The sequence below is a fragment of the Hyperolius riggenbachi genome, chromosome 9 (genome assembly GCF_040937935.1).
Source record: "Hyperolius riggenbachi isolate aHypRig1 chromosome 9, aHypRig1.pri, whole genome shotgun sequence".
NCBI lineage: Eukaryota > Metazoa > Chordata > Amphibia > Anura > Hyperoliidae > Hyperolius > Hyperolius riggenbachi.
This window is the reverse complement of record NC_090654.1, coordinates 28,330,010-28,349,173: the sequence shown is the minus strand read 5'-3', so window position 1 is coordinate 28,349,173 and position 19,164 is coordinate 28,330,010. Positions and strand designations below refer to the sequence as shown.

The 19,164-nt window shown below is 46.4% G+C and overlaps 1 protein-coding gene across 2 annotated transcripts in view; it reads right to left on the bottom strand.

Moving 5' to 3' along the window:
- B4GALT3 (beta-1,4-galactosyltransferase 3) overlaps positions 1-18,928 on the bottom strand; it is a 74,483-nt gene extending 55,555 nt beyond the window's left edge. Inside the window, exon 1 of one of the 2 annotated variants that reach the window (XM_068252261.1) lies at positions 18,800-18,928. The gene's annotated coding sequence lies outside the window, so the exon portion shown is untranslated. Of the gene's footprint in view, positions 1-751; positions 1,248-18,799 lie in introns of those variants that run through there. The other variant, XM_068252262.1, reaches the window with a different exon arrangement.
- Positions 18,929-19,164: the final 236 nt, after the last annotated feature.

The window sequence follows — 19,164 nt, the reverse complement described above, 5'->3', positions numbered from 1 at the left end:
TTCAGGGTCTATGGTTGAAAGAATTAGAGGCAGAGGACCAACACGGCAGCCAGGCAACTGGTATTGCTTAAAAGGAGATAAATAAGGCAGCCTCAATCTTATTCTCACCTTGGGTTCCCTTTAAAAGTGCAACGCAAAGACAGAGGGCCCAAGTTTTGGTGACCCTTTCCCCAGAAAATACACAAATGTGAGCAGATTTGCCCAGAAAATATGTTCAATCATGTCGGCAGATTTGACAAAAAAACACGGTCAAACATGTGGCAGATTTGACCAGTAAATACATGGAATCATGTCGGCAGATTTGCCCAGAAAATACATGCAATCATGTCGAGAGATTTGCCCAGAAAATACATGCAATCATATAGCAGATTTGACCAGAAAATACATGCAATCATATAGCAGATTTGACCAGAAAATACATGCAATCATGTCGGCAGATTTGCCCAGAAAATACATGCAATCATGTCGAGAGATTTGCCCAGAAAATACATGCAATCATGTCGGCAGATTTGACCAGAAAATACATGCAATCATGTCGGCAGATTTGACCAGAAAATACATGCAATCATGTTGGCAGATTTGCCCAGAGAATACGTTCAATCATGTGGCAGATTTGACCAGAAAATACGTTCAATCATGTGGCAGATTTGACTAGAAAATACGTGCAATCATGTGGCAGACCTGGCCAGAACATACACCTGTTAATATAAATAATAATAATAAAAAAAAAAAAAAAAACACATTTACTCACCTGCAGCAGACCTCCTGTCCCGGCCTCCGTCCGGAGCGCAGCTCCCACGATTCTCTGCAGCCAGCCAGCAACGTTCCTGACCTGAAACTCCCGCGCTGAGAGCAGGGCTACAGGAAAATACCGCCCGAAGCCCTGCACTGCAGACTCAAATTCTCCAGAGCAGGACTTGGGACGTCATTTTACCATAGCCCTGCTCTGCCGCAGCTGCGGTTTGCTGCTGCCGGTGAACTGAGACGCCGAAAGTCAGTTCACGCTGGGGGGTGCTTTAGGGGTGCTTGGAGAATTTTAGGGGGGTGCTTCAGCACCCCAAAGCACCCCCCTGGCGCCGCCACTGCCTGCGGCTCACCCTAATATTTCCCACCTCTTGTGCCTAAGCCTAACCTGCCCTTCTCCTGTGCCTAACCATAATATTTCCCTCCTCCTGTGTCTAACCCTAATCTGCAATCTTGCTGTGCCTAATCATAAAATCCGCATCCTCCTGTGCCTAACCCAAACCTGCCCTCCTCCTGCGCCTAACCTGCCCTCCTCTTGCGCCTAACCTGCCCTCCTCCTGCGCCTAACCCGCCCTCTAACCCGCCCTCCTCCTGCGCCTAACCCGCCCTCCTCCTGCGCCTAACCCAAACCTTCCCACCTCCTGTGCCTAACCCTAACCTGCCCTTCTGCGGCTTACCCTAATATTTCCCACCTCCTGTGCCTAACCCAAACCTGCCCTCCTCCTGTGCCTAACCTGCCCTCCTCCTGTGCTTAACCTGCCCTCCTCCTGTGCCTAACCTGCCCTCCTCCTGTGCCTAACCCCAACTTGCCCTCCTCCTGCTGAGTAAATTTTTAGTCCGGAGGTTCACTTTAAGGTTCCCTTTAACCCTAACGTCTCCATCTCAAGTCACCAACATTAACCTTCTCCTCTAATACCCAACACTAACCTCCCCCTCTCTAAAGGCTAACCCTAAATTCTCTCCTGTGCCTAATCTCCGCCTCTTCTCTGCCTGAGCCCGACCTCCTCCTCCTCTCCTGTAACCAACTACTTTTCCCTCTATCTCATGCATACCTTATCCCCCTCATTTTTTCATGTATAACTCTCACATGTCCAACCTTGACCTCTCCTTCCTCTGTACCCTTCTCACATGGGCCGACATCAGCCATCAACTTTTGGCAAGTGTCAGCTGGGTACTGACAGTCAACGGACACTGCTAAGGATCATGGGAAACGTAGTCTGGTGTCTAACAGACAGCTGGCTCAGTAATAAAACGAGAATAACAGAGGCGCCAACAAAGAATAAAATAGCTAAAAACTGTTTTAAAAAAGGAAGGAAGTGGTTAGACTCGCCTCCCTCAGGTATATAAAATGACCAGGCAGAGTAAGCCGTTATAAATATAACCTTAACATTTATTAAAACAATTCTCCAAATGTGCAACGCGTTTCACGGACCAACATCCCACTTCATCAGGCAATCGAGTGTGGAGAACACAAGCAAGGGTCAATTGATGTGCCAGAGCGCCTCTGTGACAAACAGCTGGCTCAGTTGGCAGCATCCCCCCCTTCCATTTTAGCCTTGCTACCAGGACAGTGGGATTGGTAAGTATGATGGTGTGGACAAGATGCCCTAAAGCTACGTACACACTAGTGTAATCTCAATAAAGCCTCCCTCGGCTGAGAGTATAGCGACCACATGACGTCACCTAAAGTTAACCACCCCTGATGGCCTAGCAGCCCCCAATTCACTGTACTCACCCCACCCAAAGGAAGTTGCTTTGTTGTGTGCCACACATCGTCCCTCCACCCACCACCATAGTAACAGAATATGTTGCTAGCCTGCAGGCTAAAGACACCTCTGTACAGGGCTCTGACCTGTGATCCAAGGGATTGATTCCCAGTAATTGGAGGTATGCGCCTTAGTTTAACCTTGTGCCTTATTGCTTCAAAGTATCTAACACGGACCCTGACCTTTCACCTCAGCCTGAACCTTAACCTTTTAAGCCATACGCAACACCAGGGTTGTGGAGTCAGAACAAAAATCATCCAACTCCGACTCCTCAGTTTATGAAACCACCGACTACGACTCCAGGTACCTGAAATGGCTCAGACTCCTCGACTCTGACTCCTTAGTCTAATACTTACCAGGGCTGTGGATTTGGTCACCAGACTCCTGACTCCTCAGTATATGAAACCACCGACTCCAACTCCAGGTACCCAAAATTGCTCCGACTCAGACTCCACAGCCCTGCTCAATACAAACCCATCTTCCAGTCTCATGCTAACTTATTCTCATAGCAGTAAAATTATAACTTTAGCTCAATCCAAAAACTCTAACACTTCCTCTCCCTGGTCCCAAACTCACATCCCAGTCCCCCTGGGTTCAGAACTGACAACACTTGTACTGTAAACGCTCAAATTATTGTGCACCATACCTTGGGGACCGTAATAAATATGTCATACAGGGGGTGTACTAATGAATGTGAGACATAGGGGGAGGGGGGCAGTAATGAATGTAGTATACGGGGGGAGGGGGCAAGTGGACAGTAATATACTGGGGGGGGGGGGATGTGAATAAGGAAAGAAATGTGGCATACGTGGTGTGTGTGTGCACACAGGAAAGAATACTTTACACAGCTAGGTACAGGAAAGCATAGTTTTCATTGCCTGTATGCTTTACTGTACCTATTTAGAGACGATATGCGGCTGCCAGAAAGATACGTAGAGAGCGCACTTCTCTTGCACAGACTGGCCGGAGTTACAGGACCCGGTACCGGCAATACAGAAGGCTGAAGACGGCGGTGTGGGAACGATCCGTGCAGATGGGGCTGGAGGAAGCCCCCGATATGCATAAAATGTATTTTATATTGTTTCTGGTGCACCGGTAATGCAGCGTTAATCTGCGCTACCACTTTTTTGTGGCGTTGCGTTGTAATGCTGCGTTGTGACAAACATCGAATCACAACGCAACGTCCCACTGTGCACCCAGCCTCAGACATCATTAGCTTGTCTTCAAATTAGCATTAAAAATAAGGAATCAATTTAAAGGGAACCTGAAGTGAGAGGGATATGGTGGCTGATATTTAATTTTAAACAATACTAGTTGTCTGGCAGTATCGCTGATCTCCTACTTCTAATACTTAAAAAACACAGACCCTGAACAAGCATGCAGCAGATCAGATGTTTTTGGAAAAAAAAAAAATCTGACAAGATTAGCTGCATTTTTGTTTTAGGTGTGTGATTCAGACACTACTGCAGCCAAAGAGATCAGCAGGTCTGTCAAGCAACTGGCAAGTGTTTAAATGGAAACATCCATATCCTATTCAGCTAGGGTTCCCTTTAAAGCGGAACCCCAGTGAAAATAATGTAATAAAATAATTATGTATAGATGATTAAGTCAGTGTTTGTCCATTGTAATATCTTTCCTCTCCCTGATTTACAGTCTGACATTTATCACATGGTGACATTTGCAGGTGATGTCAGTGGAAGTAGATGCTGCTTGCTTTTTTGGCAGTTGAACCCGGCTGTAAACAGGGACGGATCTAGGGGGGGGGGGGGGTGGTAGATGGGTCTCTTGCCCCAGGCGCAGTTTGTTGAATTGTTAAAAAGGCAGCAAAATTTGGATGGGGACGGGGAATGGCAGTTTAGGTGCCAAAACCTGACCTTTAGGCGCCAAAACATGACCTTGCCCCAGGCGCAAATTGGTCTAGATCCGTCCCTGGCTGTAAACAGCTGTTATTTCCCACAATGCAATGAGGTTCACAGACAGAAAACAGTCAGCACCATGGTCCTGACATCACACTGTGGGAGGGGTTTCACCACAATATCAGCCATACAGACCCCCTGATGATCTGTTTGTGAAAAGGAAAATATTTTTCATGGGAAAGGGGGTATCAGCTACTGATTGGGATGAAGTACAATTCTTGGTCACAGTTTCTCTTTACAGGGCCAGAGAGTGCTGGTACGCAAGGTGTCAAAAGCCAATTACACACTTTTTTTGGTAGTAAAAAAAAACAACATATTTACATAAATCTGTACATCAGCGCTGAAAGAGGGACATACAAGGGAGAAAGAGGGACTGTCCCTCAGAAATAGGTCAGGTGTGCACAACATGCCTCAGAGAGGCCCTCTGCTATGAAAAGCATGATAAACTTCCTATAGTCAGCACCTTCCTGCCATAGGCCAGAGGAACAATGCTACGGGTCAGTAAACCCGGCTACTGATTAACAGATAGCCTCTCACCCAGAACACCCTGCTGACACCATTCACCACATTCTCTGGAATCTGCTGTGTCCTATACCTGACAAAAGCCACAGCCAGGCCTTATAGGAGCATAGTTACTGCACAAAAGCAGCCACACTTCATAGTTACTGCACAAAAGCAGCCATGCTTCATAGTTACTGTACAAAAGCAGCCACGCTTCATAGCTACTGTACAAATGCAGCCACGCTTCATAGCTACTGTACAAATGCAGCCACGCTTCATAGCTATTGCACAAAAGCAGCCACGCTTCATAGCTACTGTACAAAAGCAGCCAGCCACGCTTCACATACACACCGCCTAGAGTTCCTCTGACTACAACTACCTTTTGTGATTGTTTTGGGCGACAGTTAATGAATGGCACAAAAGTCCTCATCTATGAATGGGGGAAGGTTCTGGATCCGACTGAGGCTTCCCCCGTCCTCCTCAGTCCCACAGTTTGTTTTTGCAGAACTTACAGTTCCGCTTTAACAAGTCATTCCAACATTGCCACATAACACCAACCCTGTGCTCACTTCACTGACTACCAAGAAAATAGAGAATTCTGTTTAAGATTGGCTTATTGCCATTTAAATCCTTGCACAATCGGGGCCCTGGATACATGAAGGACTTGTTGCAACTGCACTCACAATCTGAGGGCTCTTTCAGATCTAGAAAGTGTGCAGGAGCCGTTCTCCTTCACGCGTTATATGCCCTGCGGCATGTTATAAAGATGTAGCGGTGCGACGCAATTAGCACCGGTAGTAATTAATTCACCCGACGGGAAAACGCCAGCTCCCGACGATTAAAAGTTCCCGGGTGCGTCATACCGCAACGCACAAAAACGCAGCATCGGATGTGAAAGGTAAAATGAAAGGCTATGGACCTTCATTTTACCTTGGTTAATGCAAAGTTTCGACTTAAACCGTACAAAACGGGCTCTGGTGTGAAAGAGCCCTTAGATCAAAAGCAGAGCTCCCAACTGTCCCTCTTTCTGCCTCATTTGTCTGTGTAAATATTTGTATTTTATCCACACAAAAAACAAATAAAAATTGTTTAATTGACTCTAAACTTTATTCCCATCCTTTAAATTAATAGATTTCTTATTATCAAATGTTAATATAGGGAAAAATGAACCAGGATAGAAAGGACCAGTGTGGTTTAAAGCCAATGGGTACCGGTAAAAAAAAAGAAAAAAAGTCAGATACTCACCTAAGGAGAGGGAAGGCTCGGTCCAAATGAGCCTTCCCTCTCCTCTCCCAGTGCCCTCGGTGCTGCGCTGGCTCTCCCTGTTCCCGTCCGCCGCCGCAGGGACTTCGGAGGTTTTCGGGAGCAGTCGGGCTTCCGAAGACAGGCCGCTCCATACTACGTACGCGCGAGCGCGTCATAGAGGGCGCTCGCGCATGCGTAGTATAGAGCGACCTGTCTTCGGGAGCCCGAGTGCTTCGGCATGCGGAAGTGGCTGTATTTGACCGCGCGGGACCGGGCACCGGGAGAGGAGAGGGAAGGCTCATTAGGACCGAGCCTTTCCTCTCCTTAGGTGAGTATCTGACTTTTTCTTTTTTTTACTGGTAAACATTCACTTTAAAATTATAAAAAAACATTTTTCTCATAAAATCTTTATGGTATGTGTGATTAGGAGTGTTAGGAGTGTGTCAGAGATGTGGCAAAAGTGTCCCTCGTTAACTCAAAAAGTTGGGAGGTATGCAAAAGGATCTATTGGTCACCCCCAGAGTCCACCTCAAACCCTTTGGATCCAGAGCCTCCTGTCATGCTGCCCCTGCACTCTGGAAGTCCCTGCCCCACCCAATAAGGATATCTCCATTCTTGGAAGCAATTAAAGGATACCCAAACTGACATGTGACATGATGAGATAGACATGGGTATGTACAGTGCCAAGCACACAAATAACTAGGCTGTGTTTCTTTTTTTCTCTCTCTGTCTGAAAGAGTTAAATATCAGGCAAGCAAGTGGCTGACTCAGTCCTGACTCAGACAGGAAGTGACTACAGTGTGACCCTCACTGATAAGAAATTACAACTATAAAACACTTTCCTAGCAGAAAATGGCTTCTGAGAGCGGGAAAGAGATAAAAGGGGGAATTTCTTATCAGTGAGGGTCACACTGTAGTCAACTTCCTGTCTGAATCAGGACTGAGTCAGCCACTTACATACCTGATATTTAACTCTTTCAGGCAGAGAAAGAAAAAAAGGAACACAGCCTAGTTATTTGTGTGCTAGGCACTGTACATACACGTCTATCATCATGTCACACGTCACTTCGGGTATCTTTTAAGTCCAAACTGAAAGGCCGACTGTTTAGTCTGGCATTTATGAACACCTGACTATTTCCTCTGTAAGTCTAGCCTGCAGCCATGTACTGATCTGAGACCTGTCAATGCACTTTGATTCCTATGGAAGAAAAGCACTTTACAAATGGTATTGAATTGTATTCAGTGTCTGACTAATGCTACGTACACACATGCGACAACGATCGTTCGTTGAGAACGACGAACAAGCTTTTAATTGATGAAAGAACGACCTGAGTAAAGTTAGTTTTTAAATGTGTGTAACGATCTGATCGTTAGAACGAACGTTACATCACGTAAAGCAACTATTGCGCCTGCGCATAAAAATGAGAAGTTTCAGGGAGAAATAGTGAAATGCGCATGTCAAGCCTAGTACGAACGATCGTTTCCAACGATGTACTACTTTTGCAAACGATCGTCGTTGGTTAAAATCCGCCGAGACAGAACTTTCTTTTGTAGCGATTTGGCTCGTTCGTCGTTTGCCTTAATAGTCGGTGGTTCGTTTTTTGTAACGATCGTCGTTAGTAAAGATCGGGGAACGATCGTTACAAACGACTATAGTCGCATGTGTGTACGCACCTCAAGAGCTGGAAAAGCTGAGGAAATCCACTTGCTGGCCAAGCAGCAGTAATCAGGTGTGACCGCTCAAAGACTCGCCCGCAGACTTGCTGCAGGTTTCTATTGGGAGTGATGACACAGGGTTACTGCTGCTTGGCCAGCAGCTGGATTTCCTCAGTCTTTCCATCTCCCAGTCCGACACTGATGGTATTGTCGGCGTTCGAGGTTGCTGGCCAACCGCCACCTTTCCCCTTATGTGCGGTTTCCTTGACAGCCCCAGATACCCTGTTGGATAAAGTCGCACGGAGGCCAAGCACTATGAACGCGCACAGCCAATAAACGCCTACAAATATTCGTGGCACTGTCAGCCTTCTTCCCCAGGAATCCAACTCCACCCATGATAGCTGGCTTCCCTATCTTCTCAGCTGTTACACTGAGGTAGCCAAGCAGAGAGCTAGTGCTGAATTCAGCCCAGTGCTTCTCAGTGAAAGGACAACTGTAACGAGAAGTGGACCCAAACTCTTGCACAGGACAGAAGAAAAACAAAGAGAAATGCACCCTGTGTGTATTTAGAGAGTTTAGTCTGTCTAATTCCCCCTCCTTTGTGTCTAATCTCAAATTGTAATTTGATCCCACCTCTGTGTCACATGACTGCCAATGGCAGATAAGCCCATTTGAAAGCACTGGCTGTAAACAATATGTCTGCTTCCATGAATCAGGAAGTAGAAACTGTGCAGCTTTAGTTAAGGATTTGCATCAGATCAGCTGTAACAAAGAAATGTTTTTTGTTTAAGGCTGTATTCACAGTGGGAAGTTGCGTTTTAATGCGACGTCAAAGTTGCAACGTGTCTGCATCAAGAGGTAATGCACTGCAAGCAGTGAGTTACCACAACGCAACACTTAACGCGACTAAGGTCGCACTGTGAACGGCCCATAGGATTAGCATTGCAGTGCGGTAAGCTGCGTTATAAGACTTAATAACGTGCGACCATAATGTCCCACTGTGAATGCGACCTAAAGGTTATTTATTATGCTGTTGTGTATCTTTTAGAGGAGAGGAGGTCTGAGTTCAGGTCCAGAGGGATATAGAGGTTTCCTTTTAACCACTTGATGACCACAGTGGTAAACCCCCCTAAAGACCAGGCTAATTATTACGAAAATGGTCACTGCAGCTTTAAGGCCAAGCTGCAGGGCCGCACAACACACGAGTGATTCCCCCCCTTTTCCCCCCACCAACAGAGCTCTCTGTTGGTGGGGTCTGATCGCCCCCAGTTGTTTGTTTGTTTTTTTAATCAATATTTATGTTCGGGTTTTTTAAATATTTTTTACTATTTCTTGATTTTTTATTTTTTTTAGAAAACCCCTCCCTCCCCCCAGCCGGCCAATCAGGCGATCGGCTGTCATAGGCTTCTGCCTATGAGAGCCGATCACTCTTGTCCCCCAGTGGGACAGCCGTGTAACACAGCAGTCCCCAGTGCAGCGCTGCTGCTGATCGCAGCGCTGCACTGTGTAAATAGACGGCGATCACGCCGTCTAGCAGAAGACTGAAGACGGGACAGAGCTCCGCCCCCCGAGAAGGAGATGCGCTCGCACCCTGCGTGCGATCTCCTTCAGTAGCCGGCTCCAGGACCTAACGCCAATTGGCGTTAATCGGTCCTGGGGCTGCCACACCCATCGGCGTGGGGCGGTCTTAGAGTAGTTAAACAATACCAGTTGCTTGGCAGTCCTGCGGATCTCTTTCGCTGCAGTAGTGGCTGAATCACACTCCTGAAACAAGCATGCAGCTAATCCAGTCTGACTTCAGTTAGAGCACCTGATCTGCATGCTTGTTCAGGGGCTCTGGCTAAAAGTATTAAAAGACACAGGAACAGCAGGAGAGTCAGGCAACTGGTATTATTTTAAAAGGAGAAATCCATATCCCTCAGTTTAGGTTCCCTTTCAGGGTCTATGGCTAAAAGTACCAGAGGCTGTTGGTTCCCAACATTTGCAACACTAGCTTATATCTGCATGATCTGCACATCTGCTTGATATTTGTACTGGATTAGACATTAGATGTAAAATATATAAAAAATAAATAAATACATAAATCTAAAAATCTATGAAAGTGGCGTCCCTCCAGATCGATGCTCTGTTGTTTACGTTATTGGACATTGATCGGGACAAAGACCGTTCTTTATCTGATGGCGTCTCGAGCAGAGTGCTAGACAAACGACAACTGCGTTACCTTATTACACTGAGCAGCGCAAAATTAGCGTTGGCAGCAGTGATATCAATAACCGATTCCCACTGAGATCTGATCTGATATCAAGCGGTAAAGGTGACAAGCCGGGAACTGATCAATACCAGGTAGATCAGACTTTCTCAACCAGGGTTCCTGGAGGACTCTGCAGGGGTTCCCTGTCATTTCCCCCATCGTTTGTGGTAGTTTAACAGAGCACATTATAATAGGGGGTACTGTAGAGGGGCCCATACACCTAACGATTTTCCTGCCGATATACAGCAGATTCGATCACTGTGATCGAATCTGCTGTGAAATCGTTGCACAAACACTGACAGAACGATCGATTTCCGTCTGAAATCAATCGTTCCCGTCAATTCCCGTCGATCCGTCCGTGCGGAAGATTTTGCTCAATCGCCGGCGGGTCGGGAGTGCGTCGATAGCGGCGTTCGAATGCCCAATGACTGACGCTAGCTGCAATACATTACCTGCTCCGGCCGGTGCGACTCCCCCGGTCTCCGCTGCCTTCCTGGTCCGGCTGACTTGGCTTCACTGAACTTCCTGTCCCGGCAGGAAGTTTAAACAGTAGAGCACCCTCTACTGTTTAAACTTCCCCGGCAGGAAGTTCAGTGAAGCCAAGCGCTGCATGGACCATTTTTTAAGCGATTCTGCCTCAATAAAAGGTATTGGAAAACCGCAAAACGCTCACAAAATCGATTTGTGTAGTGATTGCGTTCGCGCTTTTTGAAAATAAATACATTGTATTTATTATTTTCTGGATCAAAAGAGTGAATTAAAAAAACACTCTGGAAAAGCGCTTAGAAAAGTGGTTTTAACAAAAAAGCATCGTCCACCCAAGACCCGGGAAAGGAAAAAAAATGCCTCAAAAAACTGCCAATGCAAACGGACACACTATCGGAACGCAATGGGAACGAGGCTTTATAGATTGCCACCCAATGTGGAAAAATGATCGGTTCCTCTCTGATCCGAATCAATTCAGAACAAATGCAGTCATACACTCACCTCCACTCCCAGTCCCACCCCAATCAACCTATTTTTTTTTTAACAGTCAAATTGATACTTTCCATTGAGTTCTCAAACTCTATCACAATGCGAACAGACATTTTGGGAGAATCTATCATAGTGATCAAATGTTTAGTAATGAGCCACATAGTTAGCATTTTTTATGTGCTATTGAGACCCTGGGGCTAAAAATTCTTCTCTGTGACTTTACAGGTGTGTGTGTGGTGTGTGTCCTCTGGCAGGCATACCTTTTGTTTGGTCTTGGCTCCACCCACCAAGCCAGGACATTGATCCTCTGCCCCCTCCTGCTGAAAAATATGGTGCTAGACACACCTCCTGCCCATGAAGTTGCACAGCACTGCTCTAAAGCTTCCAAAAACTTCCCTCTACCATGGCAAGTAAATCAAATCAAAGATAGCTTTATTGGCATGACCAAGATTCATACCGGTATTGCCAAAGCAGGGTGAAAAGGGGGACATGGAAGAGGGTGGGGTAGAGGGACAATGGCTAAGGAGTCTGTGGGCATTTTTTGGTTTGCAGCTCCATTATGCTCATCTCAGTCTGAGGCATCCTGTGACAGTGTGCAGCGATTGTCACTGTGGATTCCTCCTCTCAGTCTGAGGCATGCTGTGACATAGTGTGCAGCGAAGCGATTGTCACTGTGGATTCCTCCTTTCAGTCTGTGGCATCCTGTGACATAGTGTGCAGCGAAGCGATTGTCACTGTGGATTCCTCCTCCCAGTCTGTGGCATGCTGTGACATAGCGTGCAGCGATTGTCACTGTGGATTCCTCCTCTCAGTCTGTGGCATGCTGTGACATAGCGTGCAGCGATTGTCACTGTGGATTCCTCCTCTCAGTCTGTGGCATGCTGTGACATAGCGTGCAGCGATTGTCACTGTGGATTCCTCTTCTCCCAGTAAGATATATGCTTTTCTCTCATCTTCTAATGTGAGAAAGTCTGGGGATAGTTCCATCAATGTCATAAAGTAAGTGTCCAAAGCACCAAGTATCTACATTTTTTTGTCCATTAAAGTGAACCAAGCCCTATTTTTAGCACCTAAGGCATCTCAATAGCACATGATATGTACATGACAACAATATGTCTCATTATTGAAATAAACTTCCACTTTACATTCAAAGTTTAGCAATAAAGTTTTATTAGCCTACTTCAACAGGCCTGCCCATCTGTCCCTCCACTGCAGAAGCTAATTGTTTTATTGTAGTCATTACCAAGAAAGTAAACAATGCCTTTTCATCAACAGAGGGGGGGGGGGGGGGGGGGGTAATTAGGACAGTTTCTTCAAAGACTGGCCTCAATTCACTAAGCTTAACTCCTGTCTTTAATAACTCTTCTGAGCTGTTTTACAGTTATCACCATGGTGATATAATTGTGATAACTGTAAAACAGCTCAGAAGAGTTATTAAAGACAGGAGTTAAGCTTAGTGAATTGAGGCCATTATCTAGAGTGAATGTGTCAAGATGGCATCTCTGACTTCTGTAAATAAGGACTGTGAAAAGGGGAGGGGGAATATGGAAGCTTCTATGCCAGGAGAAATCCCAGTGAAAGAAAGGGTCTTAAGGGGCCCATACACCTAACGATTTTCCCGCCGATATACAGCACAGTGATCGAATCTCTGCTGTAAAAATCGTTGCGCAAACGCTGACAGAATGATCGATTTCCATCCGAAATCAATTGTTCCCGTCGATTCGTCCGTGCGGAAGATTTTGCTCGATTGCCGGTGGGTCGGAGTGCGTCGATAGCGGCGTTCAAATGCCCGACGACCGACGCTAGCTGCAATACATTACCTGATCCGCCGGCGCGTGTCCCCTGGTCACCGCTGCTCCGTCTCTGCGCTGGGCTCCGGTCCGGCTGGCTTCACTGAACTTCCTGTCCCACCAGGAAGTTTAAACTGTAGAGCGCCCTCTACTGTTTAAACTTCCCCCGGACAGGAAGTTCAGTGAAGCCAGCCGAACCGGAGGCCAGCGCGGAGAAGAAGACAGCGGAGACCGGGGGAGTCGCGCCGGCCGGATCGGGTAATGTATGCGGGGGGGAAGGGGGGGGGGGGGGGGAACACCTGCAGCGGCAGATCCACAGATTGTGATCGGTTTCATGCTGAAATCGATTCACAATCTGTTTGCAGTAAAGGTGGCCATACCATCCCTCTCTGATCAGATTCCATCAGAGAGGGATCTATCTGTTGGTCGATCTGATGGAAAATCGACCAGTGTATGACTACCTTTAGTTCCCTTTAAAGGACACCTGAAGTGAGAGAGATATGGAGACTGGCATATTTATTTCCTTTTAAAGGGATACTGTAAAGGGGGGGGGGGGGCAGGGGAAAATGAGTTGAACTTACCCGGGGCTTTTAATGGTCCCCCGCAGACATCCTGTGCCTGCGCAGCCTCCCACCGATGCTCCGGCTCCGCCTCACTTCTGGAATTTCAGACTTTAAAGTCTGAAATTCCAGCTGTGCCTGCGTTGCCGTGTCCTCGCTCCCGCTGATGTCACCAGGAGCGTACTGCGCAGGTCCAGACCATACTGGGCCTGTGCAGTACGCTCCTGGTGACATCAGCGGGAGCTAGGACACGGCAACGCAGGCACAGCTGGAATTTCAGACTTTAAAGTCTGAAATTCCAGAAGTGACCCGGGAGGCGGGGCCGGAGCATCGGTGAGCGGCTGCGCGGACACAGGATATCTGCGGGGGACCATTAGAAGCCCCTGGTAAATTCAACTAATTTTCCCCTGACCCCCCTACAGTATTCCTTTAAAGTTTAAACAATACCAGTTGCTTCAGTTACCTGGCAGCCCTGTTAATCTCTCTGGCTGCAGTAGTGTATGAGTCATACACCTGAAACCAGCATGCAGCTAATCCAGTCAAAAACATCTGATCAGGGTCTATTGCAAGGAGTATTAGAAACAGAGGCTCAGCAGGACTGCCAGGCCTCCATATGACTCGCAGATCAGGTATACTTTGAGGGCTGGAACCCACAGGAGCGCTTTTGGCAGCGTTTTGGCAGCGCTGCGATACGCTAGCACTTTGCCAAAACGCTGTGCTAATGTTAATGGATGGGGCAACTTCCACAGGAGCGTTTGCGTTTCTTAGAAACGCAAACGCAGGACGTGCAGCATTTTGGGAGCGTTAGCGCTTCAATGTAAAGTATTGAACCGCTAGCGGAAACGCTCAGCAAAACCTAAACTGAGCGGTTTTGCTAGCGTTTTGCGGTTCAGCACACTGTAACAAAATGAAAAATAATTCACAGGACCAATCATGATAAAAAGCACAAAACGCAAAACGCTAGGCACCCGCTGGGCAAAAAAACACAATGTTGCAAAACACGACCAAAAACGCGCATAAATCCGCTTGCAAACCGCTCAGACAAAAACGCTAGCGGTTGCGTTTTGCGTTTGCTGTTTTCAGTGGGTTCCAGGCCTAAAGGATACCCAAAGTGACATGTAACATGATGAGATAGATATGGGTATGTACAGTGCCAAGCACACAAATACCTATGCTGTGTTCCTTTTTTTCTTTCTCTGCTTGAAACAGTTACATAGTTACATAGTTATTTTGGTTGAAAAAAGACATACGTCCATCGAGTTCAACCAGTATAAAGTACAACACCAGCCTGCTCCCTCACATACCCCTATTGATCCAGAGGAAGGCGAAAAAACCCTTACAAGGCATGGTCCAATTAGCCCCTAAAGGGAAAAATTCCTTCCCGACTCCAGATGGCAATCAGATAAAATCCCTGGATCATCATTAGGCATTACCTAGTAATTGTAGCCATGGATGTCTTTCAACGCAAGGAAAGCATCTAAGCTCCCTTTAAATGCAGGTATAGAATTTGCCATAACGACTTCCTGTGGCAATGCATTCCACAGCTTAATCACTCTTACTGTAAAGAACCCTTTCCTAAATAAATGGTTAAAACGTTTTTCCTCCAAGCGCAGATCATGTCCTCTAGTCCTTAGAGAAGGCCTAGGGACAAAAAGCTCATCCGCCAAGCTATTATATTGCCCTCTGATGTATTTATACATGTTAATTAGATCCCCTCTAAGGTGTCTGTTCTCTAGACCAGTGTTTCTCAACATTTTATTGGTATGTACCCCTTTTAAAAACCCTGTACTCTCCAAGTACCCCCTAGCATAGTAAACATTATCACAAGTACCCCTTGACAAATATATATTTAATAGTAGTAGATAGATGATAATTGCTTCTAAACAATTTCCAAGCATTTGCTATTGCTTTTCATTAGCTAAAATACTAATTTAGTATTGTTTAAATAAGATTTATCATTTTCTAAAACTATAAAATGTGTTATTCTTGGTTAAGTATATTCAGTCCGAGTACCCCCTGGAACCATCAGAAGTACCCCCTGGGGTATGCGTACCACACGTTGAGAACCTAGACTCTAGACTAAATAAACCCAGTTTATCTAACCTTTCTTGGTAAGCGAGACCTTCCATCCCTCGTATCAGTTTTGTTGCTCGTCTCTGCACCTGCTCTAAAACTGCAATATCTTTTTTGTAATGTGGTGCCCAGAACTGAATTCCATATTCCAGATGTGGCCTTACTAGAGAGTTAAACAGGGGCAATATTATGCTTGCATCTCGAGTTTTTATTTCCCTTTTAATGCATCCCAAAATGTTATAAGCTTTAGCTGCAGCGGCTTGGCATTGAGTACGATTATTTAACTTGTTGTCGATGAGTACTCCTAAGCCCTTCTCCAAGTTTGATGTCCCCAACTGTATCCCATTTATTTTGTATGGTGCTAGACCATTGGTACGACCAAAATGCATGACTTTACATTTGTCAACATTGAATGTCATCTGCCATGTATGTGCCCATATAGCCATCCTATCCAGATCCTGTTGCAATATGACACTATCTTCCTGAGAGTTGATGATTCTGCACAATTTTGTATCATCTGCAAAAATAGCAACATTGCTCACTACTGCATCTACTAGGTCATTAATAAATAAATTGAATTAAACGGACTAAACTCTCTAAATACATACAGGGTGCATTTCTCTTGGTTATCCCTTTGTCCTCTGCAAGAGTTCAGGTCCACTTTAATAGGAAATAAACATGGCAACCTCCATATGTCTCTCACCTCAGGTGTCATTTAATCGATCTGCTGCACAACATTCTGCGCAATTCTTTATCGCTCAATGTTGTACAAAGCAACGCATCTCAATGGTCAAACTAAAACTGAGGGGACCAACTTTATGGGCCTTTACATTTGCTTGCAAAATGAAAGTCTACATTAGGGGACCCAGCAGGAAACCTCATAGGGAACAGTTGTCCAGTCACTGCACCCTGATTGGCCAAACAGTGTAGGTTTAGATTATTATTTAGTATTTATATAGCGCCGACATCTTCCGCAGCGCTGTACAGAGTATATTGTCTTGTCACTTAACTATCCCCAGAGGAGCTCACAATCTAATCCCTACCATAGTCCTGTGTCTATGGATGTATAATGCAGGTTATGTATCGTAGTCTAGGGCCAATTTAAGGGGGAAGCCAATTAACTTATCTGTATGTTTTCGGGATGTGGGAGGAAACTGGAGTGCCCAGAGGAAACCCACACAGACACAGGGAGACCATACAAACTCCATGCAGATAGTGTCCTGCCTGGGATTCGAACCGGGGACCCAGCAAAGCAAGAGTGCTATCCACTAAGCCACCATGCTGCCCAGATTACTACAACCGATTGGAAACCTAGCAGTTGGAGAAGGTGCCGTTCAGCCAATCACGTTAGCTGAATTTCCCTGGGTCCCCTAAACTAGACTAGCGCCAATATCTGCTCTGCATGCTTGTTCAGCAGGGCTGTGCAGTCGGTACAAAACTCATCCGGCTCCTCAGTTTATGAAACCTCCGACTCTGACTCCAGGTATCCAAAATTTCTCCGACTCCTCGACTCTGACTCCACAGTCCTGTTGTTCAGGGGCTATGGCTAATAGTATCAGAGGCAGAGGATCAGCAGGCCAGCCAGGCAACTGGTATTGCTTAAAAGGAAATAAATATGGCAGCCTCCATATCCCTCTCACTTCCCTTTAACCCCATCCTGCCTGATAACTTCCAAACAATGCTGCTTACGACCTATGGCCGGGCTTTGAGCCACAGAGCTGGCAATCTAATCTCTTCTGCATACAGCCACACTGTAGATCAACAGATGAGCACATTAATCATGACTTCCCTGCACTTTTTATCTTCAGGAACTGGAACTCGCTAGCGGCTAAATTCGAATTTTGCGTGGGGATAATCCAATTTCGCGGGGCAAAGATTCTTTCCGAATCTGATTAGCTCCCCGTGCAGAGTTCCGGTTCAGCCTCTGCTCATTCCGGTCACTGAGAAGCCTCATTTGACCCGCCAGTTATGGAATAAAACCAGAAAAACTGAAAAATGTTCACAACATCTAATAAGCTGCCATCCCAAAGGCAAATCTGATGGTTACGACGGATACGCCGCCTCTAAGCTGAAGAGCTCGCAGTCTAATCCCCGTGAAAGTCACAGGATGGCCTGAGACCAGCACAACTGAATATTTTCCCAGGTAAGACAACTATGAGGGCTGGAACCCACTAGAGCGATTTTTTTGAGCGTTTGGGGAGCGCTTTGAATCGCTAGCGCTTTCCCTAAACGCTCTGCCAATGTAAATAAATGTAACAAATTACACAGTAGCGATTGCGATTAGTAAAATCGCAATCGCAGGACATGCAGCATTTTCAAAGCGTTTGCGCTTCAATGTAATGTACTGAAGCGCTGGCAAATCGTTCATGAATCGCTACACATAGCGATTTGAGTGCGATTGCAAACTGTAAATAAAATGATCATACATTGAAAGGACCAATCAGAATTAAAATCACTACACAATCGCTGGCAAAAAGCTTACACTTTTTAAAATTGATCCCAAAAGCGCCAGAAAACGCTCATGAAATCGCTTATTAAAAATGCTAGCGATTGTACTAGCGATTTGCGATTTGTAGTGGGTTGCAGGCCTAAGAGTGTAGCAACTTCAACCTCAAATTTTAAGGCTATTAATCCTTTGCTACTCTGCCTACGATTGGCCCGATCGCTCCTGAGCAGCAGAACTAGCAATCCATCCCTTCGTCAGCCCAGGGATGACGGATATTCTCAGCAAAGCAGAGGTGTCTGCCTCTGGCCACAATATGGCAACAGTCACGACAATGAGCTGCAGAGCTAGCAATCTACCCCTCCAGCAGCCCAGGTAGGCATCCCAGGGATGATGGATAGTCTCAGTAAAGCAGAGGTGTTCAATCTGGCTACAACCACAACAATGAGCTGCAGAGCTAGCAATCTACCCCTCCAGCAGCCCAGGTAGGCATCCCAGGGATGATGGATAGTCTCAGTAAAGCAGAGGTGTTCCATCTGGCTACAACCACAAAAATGAGCAGCAGAGCTAGCAATCTACCCCTTCATTAGCATAGGTACTAGGTAGGCATCCCAGGGATGATGGATAGTCTCAGTAAAGCAGAGGTGCCTGCCTCTGGCCACAATCTGGAAACGCTCACGACCGTGAGCTGCAGAGCTAGCAATCTTCTCACCGCTGCTGCAGATGCATGCCTGTAGCAATGGGTGATTATACAATTCTGCAGGCAGGGATGGATGGAGGGAGAGGTAGGGAGGGCAGGTTGGCCCACAGAGGGGTGTCTATACAGAGAAAGGTTCAGCAAACATAAGACCCCCCAGGCCCCAGGATAGCCCAGCTCACCTTAGTATTGGATGGAGTGGTGCTGGGGTGATTCCTGATCAGTGCTGTGTGAGATCAAGCCTTCTGTGTCATGGCTCCAGATCTCCCCTCCCTTCCTCTGTGCAGGCTGATCTCAGGCCCACCTCCTCCTCCATATTGTTCCTCCTCTTCCCTCCTCTGTGTTGTCACAGTCAGAGCACACATGCATTATGCTGCCTTTTCTACAGCTATTTTTAACCTCCTCTCTCTCTCTTTGTTTTTTTTTTCCCCCGCCTGCTCCTGCGGCCACTTCTCAATGAAAGCATAGCTCCCAGCTGTCCCTCTTTTGGAGGGACAGTCCCTCTTTGGGAGCCCTGTCCCTCTTTCGTTCTCATTTGTCCCTCTTT